The 20,586-nt window shown below is 38.6% G+C and overlaps 1 protein-coding gene across 5 annotated transcripts in view; it reads right to left on the bottom strand.

The window, feature by feature from the left end:
* ZNF438 (zinc finger protein 438) overlaps nt 1-15,588 on the bottom strand; it is a 150,088-nt gene extending 134,500 nt beyond the window's left edge. For 4 of the 5 annotated variants that reach the window (XM_053573130.1, XM_053573133.1, XM_053573134.1 and 1 more), the window contains exon 1: nt 15,089-15,153. The gene's annotated coding sequence lies outside the window, so the exon portion shown is untranslated. Of the gene's footprint in view, nt 1-15,088; nt 15,154-15,491 lie in introns of those variants that run through there. The other variant, XM_053573131.1, reaches the window with a different exon arrangement.
* Between the last annotated feature and the right edge of the window lie 4,998 nt (nt 15,589-20,586).

Raw genomic sequence — 20,586 nt, 5'->3', positions numbered from 1 at the left:
AAATAAAACATATGGCATGTAATTAGAACTACATTAATTTTTACTGTACAAATTTAGTAAATAACAGCCAGTGAGTAAAACTAACACTCAGGGAGATGCACTCTGCCTGCCTCACAATTTTGAGTACCCTGAGCATACCACTTAATGCTGAAGGATTAAGAAGGCACAGGCTGAGCCAAGAGAGCATGACCTGAGGTGATCTTAGGAATGGCCTGCTGCAAGAAAGGCAATGTCATAGTTCCATGTGGGCCTTTTCTGCACTGTGAACTAGCAGCTGTGGCTTTCTGGAGGTGTCTCAGGGTTGCTTGAGGGGTTAGAGGACCACTACGAGGGGGCAGAGCACTGCACTCCTGACTCCCATTTCCTTCAGTTTCACCTGGTTGACACAAAAGACTGAAGTCTGAAGCCAGACTCTGAAAAAAAGGTCTTAAAACCTAGATTTAGAGGAAGTCTTGGTTAAGAAGATAATAATGTGCATCAGATCTGAAAGACAAGGTGAGGACAAAATGGGAGAATGAATAATGAAGTTGGTGAGGAACAGAGTCAAAAACAGGAAAGGGTGCGGTACCACATATAAGCCAAGGGTCAGGTCAGGCCTTCATCCACAGAAAAGAATGCCTATTGTAGAGTGGGTGCGTCTGCTTAAAGGAACAGCAGCAGTATTCCCACCCAGAAGCACTCAACTGCTGAAATCTTAAAACTCCAATATGCTACCTGCAGATCACAATCTCGGTCTGGTCCTTCTAGCTCTCCAGATTCCTTAACTCCCACTGCCACCCAATTCCCCAAAAAGACGCCAGTGTGAGCCTTCAGAAAAGTTAAGACAGACCATGCGACTCTTCTAATTTGAGCCTTCCGATGTCTTTTCAAGACACTTGAATAAAATCCTAAATCTTACAGCAGCCCTAGTACATCATCAGACAAACCCCGCCAGGGCTTCACATGTGCTGTTTCTGTACCCTGGAATGCTCTTCCCCAGACATCTGCTTTGCTGGGTCCCTGACTACATTCAAGTTTCTGCTCAGAGATCACTTCTTCGTGAGCCATTTCCCCAATGACATTATTTAATATATGTATAGCACCTGTATCACTCTATTCCTTGCCCTTCATCATTTTTCCTTTTAACATTTTATTATATGAAATTTATACACTAGCATGTATATGTTTATGTACATATGTTCATGTTTGTTCATCATATACCTCCCCACTAGAATTAAGCTCTACAAGAGCAAACTTTTTTTGATCACCATTTTCATCTAAGTAGCCAAGTACCTAGAACAGAGATGAGAATATAAAAACTTAAGAAATATTTATTGAATGAATGAATAAACCATACCTGATCTTAAATCTGTTGAAGCTTCTACTTTTTCCCCACTCCAAGCTTCATTTCTGATCAAATATAACCTAGGATCTGATCACTCAGCTTTGCTCACTCCCTAGCCTAAATTCTCAACTTTCTCCATGGCTTTTCCTTCTTCTGTACACACCCCCTAAACCAATATAAGGGTTTTCACCCTATATCCAGACTAGAGATCCCTGCTATAAAAAGCCTCAAGTACGTAAGCCAAGAACTCCACAAATGCACAGCTTCCCAGCATAGTAGGCCCTGTTCACTGCTGTCATCCATCTTTTTGTGGGCTCCTAATCAGTTATTCTCTCTTTTACACCCCACAGAATCAATTCCAAACTTACAACACTTACATCAAGCTTCCTACTCTCTCCTTCACTCAGCAAAGACAATACCTCTATAGAAACAAAAGAGAGGTTACAGGTCAGACTCCTTCAATTTCCTCCACCCTCACTGACCAACAACCACATGCACCTTCCTGGCAGTGTGGAGGAAGGGTGTCCCTCTTCCTGCTCAAAGCTAACCTTCAACCCTCTTTTTGCAACTCAAGATAGCCACCTACTTAGGGGTCTGATGTAATCATTTACCCACTTTCCCCCTCCACACCTTCAATTTCTCCTTCTTTTTTACCCTACTGCATATAAATGCTTAAACCTTTCTCATTATTAAAACAAACAAGCAAACAAAACTATGATACTTTACCAGACTTTATGTCGCTCTTCCCACTGTGCTACTTGCCCCTTTTCCTTCAGTCAAGAGGCCTGAAAAAGGAGTTTAAGTTATTTCCACTGCTCCCCTACACACCATTCACTATTTCACCCTCTGAAATTTGGATTTTGTCTGTACACACAAAACTGGTCTCCCCAAAGCACAGATGACTTAACTGAAAATCCATTAAAAGTTTACTAAACCTCATCAATTTAATATCAATATCCTTAATCTTATAATGCCTGTCTCTTGGCTTTGGTAACATTATTCTTTCTTGCTATTCTTTCCACATTTTTGGACCCTTCTTTATAGTCCAATTTGTTATTTACTCTGTGATCTGAGAAAAGCCTCTATACCTGAGGTATCAGTTCAAAGCACGGGCTGTGTTAGTCTATTCAAGCTAGCTTGACAACAGAAATTTACTGGGTGGCTTAAACAACAGAAGTGTATTCTCTCACGGTTCTGGAGGCTGGGACATCACAGATCAGGGTCCCAGCCCAGTCAGTCTCTGATGAAAGCCCTTTTCCTGGTTTGCAGACTGCTGCCATCTCACTATGTTCTCCCACAGATCTCTGGTGTCTCTTCTTATAAGGGCACTTATCCCATCAAGGGGGTCCCACCCTCATTACCTCATCTCAGCCTAATTGTCTACCAAAGGCCCCATATTAAATTACTATCATTATCAGGGACTCAGGCTTCAACATGTGAATTTTGTGGAAACGATAATCAAGTCCCTACGGTCTGCAGTGACTGTAGACCAGGCGTCCTCAAACCGCGGCCACGTGAAGCAGTGTGAATTGTATTTGTTCCTGTTTTGTTTTTTACTTCAAAATAAGATATGTGCAGTATGCTTAGGAATTTGTTCATAGTTTTTTGTTTTAAACTATAGTCCGGCCCTCCAATGGTCTGAGGGACAGTGAATTGGCCCCCTGTTTAAAAAGTTTGAGGACGCCTGCTCTAGACTTTACCATTAACCAGCTGTTTGACTACAGAGAAGGTATTTAACCTGCCAATGCTTCAATCACCTCATCTATAAAATGAGAATGATAATAGTACCTCTACAGCTGCTGTAAGGAGTAAAATAATACTAGGTACAAGTAAAACCCTTAGAACAGTGTCTAGCACATAGTAAACATGCAATAAGTATTGGCCATTACTGTTATTGTTATTATTAATCTTGTCATTCTCATAGCTGTCTTTAATGTTTTAATCACTGTTGTTATGATTATAAATATTGTTTCCATCATCAATTAGTAGTAATAAAATGAAATTATTCAAACATGGCTAAGGCCTCGACATATGAATTTTGGGAGGAAATAATTCAATCTATAGTAACCAATATTAAAATTTCAAGTATGATACAAATGAATGTTATACAACAATAACTCTGCAAGTATAAGGACTCTAAAGAAAAAAATGAGTATCATGTGTAAATATCAGAATATAAAATTTTAAAATTTTACATAAAACACGTTTATAAAAAGAAAAAGGAATATACCATAATTATAATAACAGTGATGTTAGAGTTTATTTCTGAACTGTTTATATAATCAGATAATTTGAAAAATAGATTTTCATAGAAATAATATATAAATGAAAAGCTTCAACTGGGAAAAATAAAATCAAGAACACTTCCAAATCTAACTTTCTACATCTGTTTCCTGCTTACATCACTGCCATCTGTATTAACTAGGATATAAGCTAAACTGCTATAACAAGACCAATACAGTGGTTCAAACAAAAGGGGTTCATTTCTCTCTCATGTAACAATCCAGGGTTAGACAATGGGTCCAGGGAAGGTGGACCCTTGATCCACAAGGTCACACACAGATTGAGGTTCTTCCTATCTTTTCCCACCACTCCCTGGGGTGTTGCATTGTCTGAATGAATGAAGCTTGCTCACCCTCACCTCATTTATGAAGAGTATGACTAACAAGCAGCTTTTTAATATAAATGCGGTTTAAAAGTAGCGCACATCACTTCTACTTTCATCCTACTGGTCAAAACTTAGAAATGTAGCTTCATCTGGCTACAGGGAACCCAAGTTTCTGCGTTTCTATCTGGAGACTATGTGCCTAGCTAAATACATATTGAAGGTGGGAGTACCTCCTCTTCCCACTCTAGAATAGTCATCTCCTTTCTAAAGAGATAAAACTTAAAGTCCCACTCAGTTACTGGACTCTGCTCAAAGTGTAGGATCTCTGCATCCTCTTCGACAGGGATCCACATGGTTCCTTCCCAAGCCAGTGACCTACAAATCAGCTGAGTAGTAACCTTTGCTCTCTACCACCACCATCACACTCAATATACAATGGTGGAATGCAAATAAAATTAATGCAATTAAGTTTTCCATCCTGAAAAGAATGGCAAATGCTTATTTTTATAAATGATAAAATAACTCCTGCAAAGGAACTGCACAGAGTATCTGCTCTAGCAAGAAAACAAGTTCCTTGGTTAAATTCGGGTCCTGTTCTCTGGCGGGAACACCTCTGTCTGCTAGAGTACTGGTTTTACCTCTAGAAGATTCTTACTGTTCCATTACCCTTTCTGGGCACAAGAAATGGACTTGGACAAGTATGTACTCCAACGGGGCAGCAAAGATCTAATAGCCTACTTCCTTCCTGCTGGTGTAAATGTGGGAACCAAAAGTTGCTTTAGGTGTCAAATAACATCAAACTATCACAGGCTTTCCCAAGCCAAACCTGAGAAAACTTTAGCAAAATAATCTTCATAAAAACTCAATAGATCTGTTGGCCTTCAGTCACTACCATGTAAAAGTAACCACAACACAACTTAGTCTGGTCAGATATTAAGCTTGCCAAATCTCCTCTTTTATTTGCTCCTCTGTGGCAAATCCACCCCTCTCTCCCTCTTGATTTAAGATTGGCTATCTTCAGGCCCTCTGATACCCTACCGGAGGATTATACCACCCACCACTGACATCAGAGCAGGCTGCGTGACTTGAGATGTTCCTTCTCTCCTGACTGATTTCTGGCTCACCCATTTGACTTGCTATGGTGAATAAAATATAAACAAAAATAACACACACCACTTCTAAGAAGCTTGTTCTGCCATCTCTTTTTGCCCTCTGCCACAAGAATGGCAATGTCCAAAAAAAGCCTATTCCTGTGGCTTAAACCAAGGAGTGACAGAGGATGTGGAACACAGTGGGACAATCTTATCTTTTGCTGTTTGGCATATAGCAGCAATTTTTTTCCAACCCTTGAAAATATTACTGGCCTCTCAGTCAATTCAGACCACAGGCCATGGGCAAAGAAAACCTCCTTTAGCTGCATATTATATACTATAAACTATATACTGCATTTCAACTCCAGTTACAAACTGGCCAATTTTTCCTTATTTGACACTCTCTTGCAGTTCCTTGCCAAAGCAGCAAAGAGTAATCAACTCATATCAGCAATCTGATTCTTTCTAACCACTTCCTGGAAGTACAAACTAGGTAGATAAATTAACTGTGTTCCAGTTATGAGTGGTGATATTTTCTCTCAACATTTTGTCACCACATAATAAGGGTCACCAGTTTTCTAGCATATAACATGTTTTCTACTATTGATCAATCGCTTAGCCAATGCTATGCATTTTATTTTTTATTATGGAATACTCCACTTTAGATATCAATTATGGCATTCTATATGGTATGAGCTAAGCTGCTGTGATAGTGATGCCAAAATACAGTGGCTCAATCAAGAAGCAAGTTTATTCTCTTCCTTGATATAAGACAGAGATAGGTAGGTGGGTGGGGAAAAGCCAAGTTGTTGTTTCTGCTCCACGAGGTCATGCAGGGATCTAGGCAGGTAAGAGACAACTCTATAAGCCTCATCATGGGGCTAATATTTATGGATTTAAGGCAGCTGTTAACCATTCACGTTGTTGCTGCTTTCTAGTAAGGAGGAAGGGAGGAAGGAGTTGGGTGGGCAGAAGTAGTCCAGGACAAGTAACTTAGTGCTACAAAGATAATCCAAAAGTTTCACACAGCATTTCTGCTCACATCTAACCGCTCCAAACCTAATCACATATCCATACCTACTGGTAAGAGAAGTTGAAAAATAATCTCTACATGAGTTGCCATGTATCTGGAAAAATAGCCTCTAAGTGGTAGCCATGTATTTGGCTAAACCACAGAGATTCCTTTACTAGAAGAAAAACTAGATACTGGAGAAGAATTAGCAGGTTATTTCTGTCATAACCTCAGAAATCTATTCTTAATAGTCATCAGAGAGTGTTTTTTAATATTTCAGACTATTGCACCTTCTGTTCAAAACCCTTCACTTGGCATAAAAACCAAAGTCCTCACAATAGCCTGTAAGTCTTCACACAATCTGCTCCCCTCATTGCCTTTCTAATCTCGCCTCCTAATACTCTTGCCATAAAATAAACACCAAATGGATTAAAAACCTAAATATGAAAGGTAAAGCTAAGCTAATGAAAGAAAAAAATACATAATATATTTGCGATCTTGGGATGATGAAATACCTCTTAAAGAAGATTGCAAAAGTATGAACAACATAGAGAAATGTCATGGACTTGATCCCAAATTAAGGACTTGTTTAACAAAGGACACTACAGACAAAGTTACAGGATAGGCAAAAGACTGGAAAAATGCATTTGCAACATCTCAAAATGACAAGAGATTAATATCCGGTATATGCCAGGAACTCTTGCAAAATCAGTAACAGAAAGAAACAAAATGCAATTGAAAATTTGGTAAGAGACAGTAGCAGACAGCTCACAGAAAGTAAAATTAGGATCGTCAGAATAACCACAGGATGCCTCATTAAATATGAATTTCTGATAAACAATGGTTTCTTTCTAGTATAAGTTACGTCCCAAATATTGCATGGCACGTATTTATACAAAACAATTACTTGTTATTTACCTGAAATTCAAATTTGAAAGGGTATCCTGTATTTTTATCTGTTATATTTGGCAAGTGTGGGTGAAAAACATGGCTAAGAAGTGAATACCTCACTAGTTATCAAAGAAATGAAAATTAAAATGACGTACAATTTTACACCGTATATTAGCAAAGAATAGAAAATAATGATTTTATTGAAGAGCATATAATGCTTGTTTTATCCATTTTATTACAAAAGATAATCTAACCTAGGATTCTTTTATTAATCACATTACTAAGCAATAAAGCCCAACTATTCATTGCATGTACACAGAGAAAAGACATTTCAAATCCATTACTTCAAATTGTAGATAGCACAGAAATAATCCTAGCAGTCATATTCAAGAATTAATTTTTTCCTAGAAAATTCAAGCACATATTTAATATAAACTTATAAAGTTTAAATGTTAAGGATAAAAATGTCACAATATCATTTAGTTGTTAAGCAATAGCTCTTTCATAAATAAATATCATATTAATAATATTAATTTTCACACTATTAACCAAATAATGTTCACTATCATAGCAGGTCAGAAATTTGATACGTCAACAAAACCAAGACTCAATCAAGCTTTACATTTTTAAAGAGTTTTCATATAAAAATGCTTTACTTAAAGCACAAATATAGCCTTCCCACTGAATGCTCCTACCTGGAAGGCAGGAGGTATGACACAAAAGCCATAGGTTAAAGGAAAAAAATAGGGGCTGGATACAAATATAAACAACAGTACTCATTTTGTGAAATGTTATATGCTTAGTATGTATGTAATAGAGACACCAGTTAAGGCATTTAAAAATAAAATTTCAATCCAAAAAAGAAATTACATGAAAACGCATTCTGCCTTCTCTAACTTATTAAGATAATTTCTTCTGAGCTTATTTTAACATCTCCATAGGAAAGAAAAAATTAAGCTAAAATATTACTCTGAGACATCAATGTAGAAAAATGTTTTGTCACAGTTCCTGTAAATAGTGATAGACAGTATAGCTTTTCATTTCATTCTGAAGAATAAAAATATTCTAAAGGTTAAAGTACTTTATATAAATGGTACTATGACAAAATAATTGCAGTCACATGATTCACAGATACTAAAATAATTTAGCCTACCTTGTCATATAAGAGAATGCAATGTAATCATTAAACCTTCTAAAATGTTGTTAGGAATAATTGCTAGTTAACTTTCAAAAAGTAATCACTTCTAGAAGTATTTCTTACAACAGCCAAGCAACAAACTCTTAGATCTATAATTCAGCATCTATCAAGATTAATTCTGGCAGCTACATGATACAACAGACTCCCACAAGATAGAAAACTAGATATAAAAGTAACATAGCCTTTACTTTAACTTCTAAAATACTGAAGTATTTCCATAAATAACATATTGCCTTTTTAACTATATATAAAAATAATCCTTGAAGTAGTCTGAGCCCCAAATATGGTATTTTATTATCCTGAGACTGGTGGACAAAAAAAAAGTGATATTTTTTGCAACCATTAATTTTACATTTCAAAAGAAATGAAAAATCCAAAGTATGTTAAATTAGCATAATGGCTAACATTAATATGTTTAATATGACTGTGGGGAATAAAAAGTACCTGTTCTTCAACTTGAAGAAAGGAAAAGATTGTTCTTTGGCTCTAGTTCCAAGTTGGAAACAAGTAACCACAAAACTGGTTTTAAATCTGCCCCAATCAATCAATCCTTAAAAGTCTATTCAACACTTCCACTTACGTACTTAGCGAAGAAAGCCAATCAGCAACTGCCACGCTTCAGTACCTTTGCTCCTCAAAGCCAGTCTGTCTTTAAACTCAAGTTTTAAAGCTGGCCAATCCTTAAATTGTCACACTTTTTGAAAATCAGCCTATCTTAAAACTCCATGCTTCCTCAAAACCCCGTATAAAAATATCTCTGCCTATTTGAAGGTCTGTGTTCTGCAAGCACAGTTCACCCCTGCTCAGCAAGTTTAAAATTCAGCTTGATTTCAGCTATTCTCAAGTGGTGGTCTCTTCCCTCAATAATACAACAAATATTATGTTTACTTGGATATTAATGTTTTTCCTCATGGAAGTAAGAAAAACACTTTTGCTACAATAATCTAGTTTTATGTAAAGTCTGGAATCTGCACCTTTTAAGTGTAATGATCTTTCTTGCCCAATATACAACTGTACTGGCAAAGGTGTTTTCTTCCTTCCTCTCTTAATCCCAGATTCACAGTTTCATACTAGAAAAGGTCCACATCCAGCCAATAAATTTATTGCATGAAACACAAAAATATCCAACCATTTAAATTTATACCAAGAACTGAATAATCATCAAATAATCTGCAAACAAATGACAACACATTTAATATTTAAGTATTCTTTTTGATCTCATAGAAATGAGTCTTAGTTTTTGTAATATCTAGAAAACCTACATTCAAAATCCAATCTTCCAAATTGATTTTTCTGCATAAACTGAAAAATTCTTCAATTTCCCAAACCAGAAAATAAGGGGCTATCGCCAGTTACCGCCTCACAAAAATGAAACACTCATTTAGAGAAGGATGAATTCTAAATGTTTCAGAAGGAATATAAAAACTTAAGTCAGTTGTGGTTTAAGTCAGCATGAAGAAAAGGTAAGAAAAACAGCTCCAAACTTAACAAAAAAGACGACTAAGGATAGAAATTTAGATTCAAATTAGAAAATGTAAATAAATGGGAGTCCCATCCCAAATATAAATTCCTCTATATGAAACTGACAAAAGTGAATTTTATTACATTCAAATACAGCTCAGATATATCCTTTTAACTACTTTTGGACTTAGGGTTCTCAAAAAATAAATTCTAGATACCAAGTAGTGCTACTTTATGGCTCACCAAAAACTCAAGTGAGATTTCCACTCAAGTCAAATTAGAGTAGAATTACAAATGCCGAATTACCAAGTGGCAATAACAACATTAGACTGTGTCAAAAGACCTATTTAAGTTAAGCATAGACTTGGTGAATTTATTCAGAAATTGTCAAATTTATTTACTGGAGAATACCTGGAGACATAGCATAGTTCAATGAAAATAGTCAAAACTGCATTATGAGTTAGGTGACATTGAATAAAATATTTTTTCTCTAAAATAGAAAAAAGTAAATCTATTTAATAAGGCTGAAAAGAAGTTAAAATGGAAAAACAGTAACTGATAACTTTATAATAAAAAAGTCCTAAGCATCAAGACCTCCAAGTCTTAAATTTGCTTTCACTACTGGAAAACATATGGACAGTTATGTGACCTAAGCCTGTTTTCTCATCTGTCAAATAGTGAGGATAATGCATGCCCTATACATTTCATGGGGTGTTTGTGACAATCGCATGTGAAAATTAATGTGAAGAGGATTTTTCAAAGATATAAACAACCAAGTAACTGCGAGATAGCTAATTTAATATATACAGCAATGTAGGGAATTCATATCAGCAAACCTGTTACAACCCAGGATTATATAAGGTCCAAATTGAATTAATTTTAGAAAGAAAAAATTGTAGCTAAAAACAAACACTAAACCCTAGATACCTAGAAACCAAAATAACTCAAGGCTATTGTTACAAAATTTCTTTTCCATTCAATAAATGAACCAAATTAACTGCGCTATAGAACAAACTAAAGGCACTACAACACAATCTTTTGTTTCTTCAAGTCAGGCATTTGCGCCTTAACTACCACCTCCATTTCTAAAGCACTGAGGAAAAAGAAAAAGGAAGGAAGGAAAGATATTGCAGAGTTTCTCAACATTAGCAGTTTTGATATTTTGAACTGGATAATTTTTGTTGTTTGTAGTTTGTCCTGTGCATTGTAAGATGTTCAGTAAAATTCTACAATGGCCTCAATGCACTAAATGCTAACAGCAATGCCCGTATACACAATTGTGACTACCCAAATGTCTCTAGACATTGCCAAATGTCCCCATGGTGGGTTGGAAGGGACAAAGTCATCCGAAATTGAGATTCACTGGGCTAAATCCATAGTATTCAAGTATTCACCTTACAACGATTAGTGGCTTAGAACGCAGCTTGAAATTAGCAGGTGTGTAAAGTAAGAATCAAATAAAAGAATTCTGCCTGTAAGATGGTAACAACTTAGGAAGAACTATGATAGGTAGTGATGCTTAAATTATTCCTTCTACCAGCATGCTGTTTTCACTTAATCCTCTGTAAGAATTTTCTTTATCCTCTGTAAGAATTTTCTTTTGGGTGTTCTTTTGGGGTGACAACTTGGTTTACCTATCACTAAAGCTTAGTCTTACTAAACTGGATATACTAGACTTACTAATTATTAACCATTAGTGTTATGTGGGGGGAAAAAAATCAAGCCTAAAGATTTTAATTTCTAGGCAACCAAATATTAAATGAATTGAAATTTAGTGTTACTTATAGAAATTATTTAAATTAATATATTCAAACATTTGCAATGTTAAGTAAAAGCACACAAACTAGCATTCAGCTATTGGCGCAAATGTATGAGTTGAAGGTAATATGCAAAAATAAAAGTAACTACAAGAGGAATTTTAAGAATTACAGTAGAACCTTCATAGTTGACTAGTTCCCTATATTGACCTCTGTAAATTGACCTAACTTTCATAGACCAGATATATACCACATGTACGAATCAGTATAGCAGGCCTACTTCCTTATGTTGACCACCTCTGTATGCTGACCAGTTTGTTACAGTCCATTTGATGCTCAACTTACAGAGATTCTACCGTATATTCAAATGCCCAGTATATGCCATCATTGGGCTGGACACAGTGTTTTCTACAAGAAACAATTTCCATGTTTTACCTTAGTACTCTTAAGTAGTTTAAAATTTGCAAATGTAAATTTCAAAAGGAGTTTGAATTTTATTATGTAGATGTTATATTTTATATGGTCAATGATAGAGTGGCTTCTATTGTTTTCAAATAGAATTTACCATCACTCCCACTCAGCTGGGAACTACTTGACATAAGTAAATAACCCTCATTGTCCCCGAACTTGACAGTCACAAATCCTGAGCAATCAACAGACTGTTTAATATGCAATTCTACTTTATGCCTTGTATGGGTACCTGATGTTCTTGGGAAGCTAAATGCAACTGTGGTAAAAAGAAATACTTATCATTTCAACTCCACTAAACTCAGAGAAGCCACAGTAGCAGATTTAACATTCTGTGAAATGCAGTACGAGATGGCACCCCTCTAAATTTATATTTGTACGGGGTTTCCATTTAGTGATGACAGACTTTGTTAATCAGATCAAGTCTCCCAAAGAAAGCTTAAAAAGCTGAACAAAATCTAACTTTCTATGTCATGAGGAAACTCTGAAAATAACCATAAAATCTACAATAGTGCAATTTTTATAATTTTTAACCACTCAAATTTGAAACACTCATGTTAAAAATAAAACTGTGACAACTGTGTTGAGGTTAAGGTATGCCCTAAAAGAGATCTACAGAAACAGATCTAATTGCGTGTATTGTTCTAATTTCTATGTTCTACAATGTTCCAGATATAAAAGATGTAATCTATAATGCCACCTACAATGTATATCACCAGACCCCTCTTTCTATGACCAAAAAAACAAAACAAAACAAAAAAATCTCAAGGGTAAAAAAATGATTTACAGAAATTCAAACCTATTTCAATATGTGAAACTTCGGCAAAATACACTTGAATCAGTGGAAACCTGCCTGGATACTTACACAGTATTTCATTACCCTCTGTTATGCAAGGTGCAACATTTCAAGCCAACTCCCTATTTCACTGTTGAGCCCTGTCAACACTGAGGTAACCAAACTCGAAAAAGTCGTAACTCCACAATGATAGTCAAATATCAGAATTTATTTCATTTGGTAAAAATTACATCACTGCCAAATAAAATGAATGTAAATATAGTAAAATGAATGCAAATATGCAAGATTTTTAGTAATTCTTTTGTTGAAAAGGACTCTTGGGCAGCCTCAACTTCATACTGCAACTGCTCAGGCATTGTTTTGCTCCTTTGCCCTTTTCATGCCCCATCTCACTAGTCATGGCACGGGGGAGAGGAGGATAAGGAAAACCAGAATGAACTCATCAGCATGTATTTATTCATTTCATCTACTCTAATTGTATTCCCACAGGTCTTTTCTCATATTCTGCTCCTCCAGAGTGAGAAAACTATGTTTTATTCATCTCTGAATTCCCCAAACCTAACCAAATGCCCTGCATATAAAGTTATCCCTGACATCTACAGGCCCCAGATTAGGGACTAGAGATAGAGAAGTCAGAGAGAAAGAAGACTTGGCCCTCATGGAACCTACAGAATAGAAGGAAGTTGAATACTGGCTACATAAACCCAATCTGTAAAAAATGGAGGTATTAGGATACCTCATAAAGTTGTTTAAAAAAATGTAATATAGTCTTTAGAAAAGTGCCCTGCATATGGTAAGCTCTACGTAAGAGTTTGGTGCTATTGTTCTTCTCTGAAATGTTCTTACCTCAAGCTCTTCCCTTCACTTCAATTCATTCAGCTATAACCTCTTTTGATGGCCTTCCCTAACAGATCCTATCTAAAACTTTTCCTATTCTCCCACCTGCCTTGTCTTGCCGTTCTTTACTTCACTGCACCTATCACTATCTGAAATTACATTATGTATTGTTTGTTGTCCAACTTTCCACTACATGAGCTCCACTACATTGAGAACCATCTTCTTCAATGCTTTCTTTCTAGTTGTGACTCAGAACCTGATGTCTGAAGGCACAGACCTCATCCAGGCCACAGGACCAACCCAAATGTCTTAATAACAGCACCATACCTTTTCCTCTTTCACATGCATGAGCTTCTTTGATCCTTGAAAAACCAATACCAGATATACCATCATCTCCCATTTTAGAGATAAGAAAAACAAGGTTCCAAGTTTGGATGACTTGTCCTTGAACAAAAAGCTAGTAACTGGCAGAACAAAAATCAGAACCCTTGCTTTCTGATTCTAAGGCTCTTCCCACTGGGATGGAGGAATATCACACCCTTGAAGTGAATTCACAGAAATGTGATCTCTTAATCTACTGTATGAATACACCCTGAAATGTGCACTATGTTCTTCCCTTTAAAGTTCCTGACGAACACTTGCCCCAGAGTTTGAGAAGTAGTACTAACTCATCAATAATGTACTAACCCTTGCCCAAAATACTCAAAAAGTCAAATGGGACACTACCCGGATATTTCAAGTCAGTAACAACCCCTAAAATTCAGTATACCTATGTTGGGTATAATGTGCTAGTTTCAGCACCCGGAATGTTTTCTACACAAAACCCAGGGGATGCGAATGGTACTTGCCAAGAACACTGTCATAATAAGTTACTTCCTGATCCCCACTCTGTCAAGTTCTGTGACAACCGTTTAGATCACTTGTCATCGGGGTTGAGTGTCTTCCAGAGTGAGATGGAGGTGTGGAAAAAGGTGTGAAGGGGAAGAAAAATTGTGAGACATATCCCTAAGAACTCTGGTCAAATAGTGGCCACCACATTCCTCAAAAATCACCCATTGTTTTTACATGTTTTCTCCTAGCAAGTTTACATACTTATCTCACAATGTTCCTACAATTAGGGAGGCCAGAGGCTGCTGACCTCCATATGACACATAAAGGAAACTGAGGCGGCAGGTGGTTGGTTATCTTGTAACATGACCTCAGCGATTTGATCACTTGTGGGAATCCCAAATGAAGAATGGACATAGGATTCTGAGTTCCTGAAGGAAATCTTCCAGGCCAGATTCAACATGTTAAAATCCAGGGCTGAGAGGGTGAAAAAGAGGAAGCTAAGGTCCCTTGAAGGGAGGAAAAAAAAGGACTCTCCATTCGGCCCTTCCCCCTTGCAAAGTCTCGCTCCAGTCGCTTGCCGCCGCAGAAGAAAGGTGCTTGGCCCGGACCCGCCGGGCGCTGCCTCGCCTCCCCCGCACCCCTGTTACCCCGCCCAGGAGGGCGCGCTCCCCCTCTGGGCGGGCACCTGTCCCCTCGCTACGTTCGGCGACGCCCCTACAAGCAAACACCCTGACAGCCACCACCACCACCGCGGCTGCCAGCCGCCGGCGGGCCCCTCACGCACAGACAGCTGCAGGAATCCTTGCAAACTTACAGTTTTCCTACAGCGTGCGCGTCATGACGGGTGACGTCACGGAGTCCGGCGCTCCGGGAGATGACGCCGGAGGCCGCTCGGCCCCTAGCCCCGCCCCCACAACGCGGCGGGAGAGCCGCCCCGTGCTCCGCCCCGCCCCCCGGGGGGCCCTGGCGCAAACGCAGTCGGCTCGTGTGGCCGCGTGCCGGTGGGCTTCGCAGGCCTGAGAACTCGGGGCCGCGGCAACTCTGCCGCGCTTAGCTCAAAGCCTGTGGCCGGGGTGGAGGGGGAGAGGGGTCTTCGAGAGAACGGGATGACCTCAGGAATACAACAAACAAGGTGAACAAACTGTCGTTCCGGGTTAGGGACAGGACACCAGGGTTGTGGGGTAGTTTTTACACAGACATTGCCTGACTTCCCTCACGTGTTAAGTTTTGTACGTGTGCAAACAGCCATTTCCTTTCCCGTCAGGTGCCGGCGAGTCTTCAGCGTCGAGAAGTCACCTCTGCCGTAGATCCTCGCTCCGCCCCGGCTCGACGCGGCTTCGCGCAGGCTCCGCCCCGCCCCGCCTTGCCCCGGATCGGCCCCGCCCACGCCGGCTTGGTCCCGCCCCTCCTTGTCCCGCCCTTCCGGCTCCGGCTCTGGCGCCTAGCTCTCGCGGCCGCACACCTGCCCCGCCCTGCCCGGGCGCTGCCTCCATCCCTTTTTTTTCGGGTTTTGGCTGCTTCTCTTCTTGCTGGATTTTCCGTTTGGGCTCAGTGGAGCTACTTACAGGTTGCTGTTCACCTTTATTAAGTTTAAGAAACGGTGATCTGTACAAATATATTCACTTCTTCGCCAGTGTAAACTTTCCTACCCCCACACCCGCTCACGTGACGATGCCTTCCTGTGTCCAACCCTAATCTCTCTTGCTTGCTCCGTTAAGCAGTTAGAAACAATGAGTGCTGGTTATAAAACGGCTCCGTAGAAGCGAAAACCAAAGCTCGAAGAAACAACAACAAAATATGAACAGGTTATTTTTGGTTTGTGGGATTCTTACACTTTGTGAAGCAGAAAACATATAAACGTTATCAATGTTTTGGTAAAAGGTGGCTCAGGCGAATGTGTCCTGGGGGGAAACAAAATTAAAGAATGGGAAAAACGGGTCTTGAAATAGACACTGAAAAGAAAGTATTGAAAATAGCAAGGTTGTCTTTGGAAAACTTACTTAGAATCGCAGCAGATGGCCAGATCAGGGATTTTTGCAAGACAGCTCCAGTGTAAATAAAACAAAAAAATGGTTTGTTGCACTCTCATTGAAAATGCTGTACTATTTTCATAGGGAAGAGTTATGACAGGAGAATGTCAGCCTTTAACACTTGACATCTGAGCTGGTTACAACACGTTTATTCTAGAAAAATCTAAGTTTTTATAAATTTCTCATTTAGCTAATAACTGTACATTTTATCTGAATAGCATAGAATACTTTAACAATCATCAAGTGATGTCAGGGAAATTTGTAACATCTGTACATAATTTTAACAATAAGGATTTTCCGTAGAGCAGAGGTGTAAAAAATGAGCACTTTTAAAAAGTTCTACATATTTTTAAATTGTGGATGTTTTATTTGCAAAACAATTTTTTAAGAAAACTTTAAATTGTTAATTTCATTATTGACATGATTATAAAATGTCTTATAAAATTGGAATTTTTTTTTTTTTTTTTTGTAGAGACAGTCTCACTGTACCGCCCTTGGGTTTGGGTAGAGTGCCGTGGCGTCACACCGCTCACAGCAACCTCTTAACTCTCGGGCTTACGTGATTCTCTTGCCTCAGCCTCCCGAGCAGCTGGGACTACAGGCGCCCACCACAACACCCGGCTATTTTTTGTTGCAGTTTGGCCGGGGCTGGGTTTGAACCCGCCACCCTCGGCATATGGGGCCAGCGCCCTACTCACTGAGCCACAGGCGCCGCCCAAAATTGGAATGTTTTAAAGTGAAATTCTAGATATATTTACAGGAGTGTCCCACAGGTAAATTTCAGCTGTCATTTTTGGAGTGGAAATGGCTAAGAAGCATACATCAAAATGTATTAAATGTTTTAATAGAACAGTCTTGATTCTAATGATGGTATTGGGTATTATAGAATATGTTCTTCCCAGTCAATACCTTTTTCTCTTGATATTCCAAATGTATTTTTTTAAAAGCTATATTGATATATGCAGGAAAGAAATAAATGGCAGTGAACAGAAGATTTGCAAACAGAAAGGGTACCTCAGCAGAGAATGCAACTCAAGCAATGACAAATAGAAATTTGTGAGAAAATATACAGGCAGATTCAGTCATTTTTTTATAACGACCTGTAATTTTATCTGGACTAAGTAGGGAGGAGCTAGAGTCAAAACTGTAAGGGGAACTACTTTAGTAAAATTAAACCTTGGCCCTTCAAAGGTTAGCACTGGAAGGACTGATGCCCTCCATTCTGGCCAATTAGATTTCAATTTCTCCTTGTGATTCTTTGCCTTTGATATCTGCTGCCCCTAGCAATTTGGCTTCCAGAGCCCACTGTCAATACGTATCTCTCTTTCCTTGGTCCTACTTAGCAAGCTAAGAAAACTGAATCTTAAAGAAAAACAATTTTCCTAGGGGAAAATTAAAATGAAAGAAATACAATGATACAATGGCTAATATTTATTAGACTGTTCACTATACACCAAGCCCTGTATTACATCATTTAATCCTTGCAACTAAATGATTATCCCCGTTTTAATCACAAGCAGGGTGCAGCAAGATTAAATGCACTGTCACATAGCTGCTAAGTAAGAGAGCCAGGATTTGAACCCATACCTCAGAACCCACAGCTGTAACCACTGATCTATACCAAATTCCATACAACCAAGCACAGAGAATGCAAAAAACAGTTAGTAAACCCAACATATGCAAATTTTAGCTCCAAAAGACTGCGATGTGTGCATATTTTCTTCACTATTTCCCATGTTATCTCTGCATGGAGGCTTCATTTTTAAAGAATTCATCATGACTCACTAAAGTTGATTTTGTGACCCATGAATGGATTGCCACCCTGAAAAACCTAATTGGGATTCAAAATATAAAGTATAAATCAGATTATATCACATGTAATAATAGTAAAATTTCCCAAAACACAAAATTGGGGAAACTAAGGTTTAAGTCACGTGCACAGATGCTGGTCTGGGAAATTAAATGCATTTAATATTATGGATCTCAATCCAAAAAGTTTGAAAACATGATGACCACCCCTTGCCTTAACTACTATGCATTATTTATTCTTCTGGGTCAAGGTCAAGAGAAACAAAATCTCACTCTGCAAACTCATTGCTTTTCTAAGCAAGTTTGGGATCTGGTCTGCAGATCTTTCCCCAGGTAACTGTCATAAGACCACTACTGATTAGAGAAAGGCCTTTGTCTTGAGCTCAAACCCAAAAGAACAGTACGAACAATAAAATAAACATCTATGAAACAAGAATAATGCAGGATAAAAGAGAGATTATTCTGGCAAAGGAGCAGAGGTAGGTAGCTTGATGGAAGGAAGACCTGAGAAGAGATTGGAGAGCTATGGAGGGATGTCTATTAAATAACCACACACTCTTAAACACATGTCTGCAAAGTATTCCATGTTGGGAGTCGGGCGTCCCAGTTTCCCAAACCCAATTGACCTGATTCGATTACTCTACTGAGCTAGAAAGTTCAACCAAGGCACAATGGTAACTGAAAGCAAAAGTGAGTGGAAATTGAAAATAAAACCAAAAAGGAACAGGCAATGTGGTAGAAATCAAAAGTAACATACACAACCTTTAGGGTAACAGAGATTTTATTTAGGAAGAGCAAAGAAAAAGTTTAGAGCACTTCCACAGAAGAGTTGAAAGTGGGTCCCTTTCACGAAAGAGAGAAGGTAAGAGAGACAAACGTAAGGGCAGTGTGGGGGTATAAATACTTCCTTTCAGTTTGAAATTGGTTGTCTTTCAATGGTCTCTTCATATCATCAGACCTTATTGCCTTTTTCCATTAGTCATTGATTGTTTCTTTCTATTGGTCGTTAGTTATCTAAGTTACTTCATACCCACATTCTTATGGGTTCTCCAGACGTTCTGGTTCAGCAGGCCAGGTTTTCCTCCCATCTGCATTGAAACCTCTTTCTTCATGTGTCTTCTCATTTCATATCACTTTTTTGTTTGCTCTGGGATTTTTTTACAGTTGAGCGTCTCACTATGTCAGCCCAGGCTGGAATGCAATGGCGTGATTATAGCTCACTGCATCCCTGAACTCCTGGACTGAAGTGATTCTTCCACCTCAGCCTCCTAAGTAGCTGAGACTGTAGGCGCCCACCACCACGCCTACCCTGTTTTCCTGAAAATAAGACATCCTCTGAAAATAAGACCTACTTACAGGAAAGATAAGACGTCCCCTGAAAATAAGGCCTAGTGCATCTTTGGGAGCACACCTGAAAATAAGACACTGTCTTATTTTTGGGGAAACAGGGTAGTTAATTTTTTTTTTTTTTAAGAGATGGCACCTTGCTCTGTTGCCCAAATTGGTCTCAAGCTCCTGGCCTCAAGCAGTCCTCTTACCTCAGCCTCTCATATATGGATCACTGTGAAAGTTTTGAGACAGACCATGTTAATGGTCCATTATTTTACTTTCAAGAAACAGTCAACATCGTCCTTCCTGATTCATTTGTTTCTGTCCACATGGATTTTGTGTTTCCTGATTTGTACATATCTCAAAACTTTTGTAATAACCCACTTATCTCATTTTATCACCTCTCTTCTATCATTTTGGAAGATAGAAGAAACTGTTACACCCGAGAATCGAAATCCCCAATGACCATACGATAGAGCCAGACACAGATGCAATCACATGAGGGCGTTTATTCAGGCTCGAGCCAGGGCTGTCAGGATACCCAGACACAGCTGGGACTGAAAGCCCTGTGCTCATTGTGCAGGGGTTTTTATGCAGTGGATATGGAGTGAGGGGCGTGGGAAACAAAGTGTGGCCCTTGGATTGGTTATCTCTTATGCCTATACTAGAATTTAAAGCTGATAGGGTCCCGCTAATCTCAATGGTCGGGAGGCGGGTGCACTTGGGGAAGTAGGAGAGGTGTGGTTTACTAAGAAATGAAACAAAGGATTTTCAGGTTGTCTTTAAAATGGAAGTGGAAGACATTATTCTTAGTAAAGCATCACAATAATGGAGAAGCATGAATCCTATGTACTCAATTTTGATATGAGGACAATTAATGACAATTAAGGTTATGAGAGGGGGAAAGCAGAAAGAGGGACAGAGGGAGAGGGTGGGGCCTTGGTGTGTGTCACACTTTATGGGGGCAAGTCATGATTGCAAGAGGGACTTTACCTAACAAATGCAATCAGTGTAACCTGGCTTATTGTACCCTCAATGAATCCCCAACAATAAAAAAAATGTAAACTCACATTTCAGAAAGTGTTTCTGATCATTTCTAACTTTTTTTTTTGGCCAATGTCTTGTCTGATCTGATTAGATCATC

The sequence above is a fragment of the Nycticebus coucang genome, chromosome 20 (genome assembly GCF_027406575.1).
Source record: "Nycticebus coucang isolate mNycCou1 chromosome 20, mNycCou1.pri, whole genome shotgun sequence".
NCBI lineage: Eukaryota > Metazoa > Chordata > Mammalia > Primates > Lorisidae > Nycticebus > Nycticebus coucang.
This window is presented reverse-complemented; position numbering and strand designations above follow the sequence as displayed.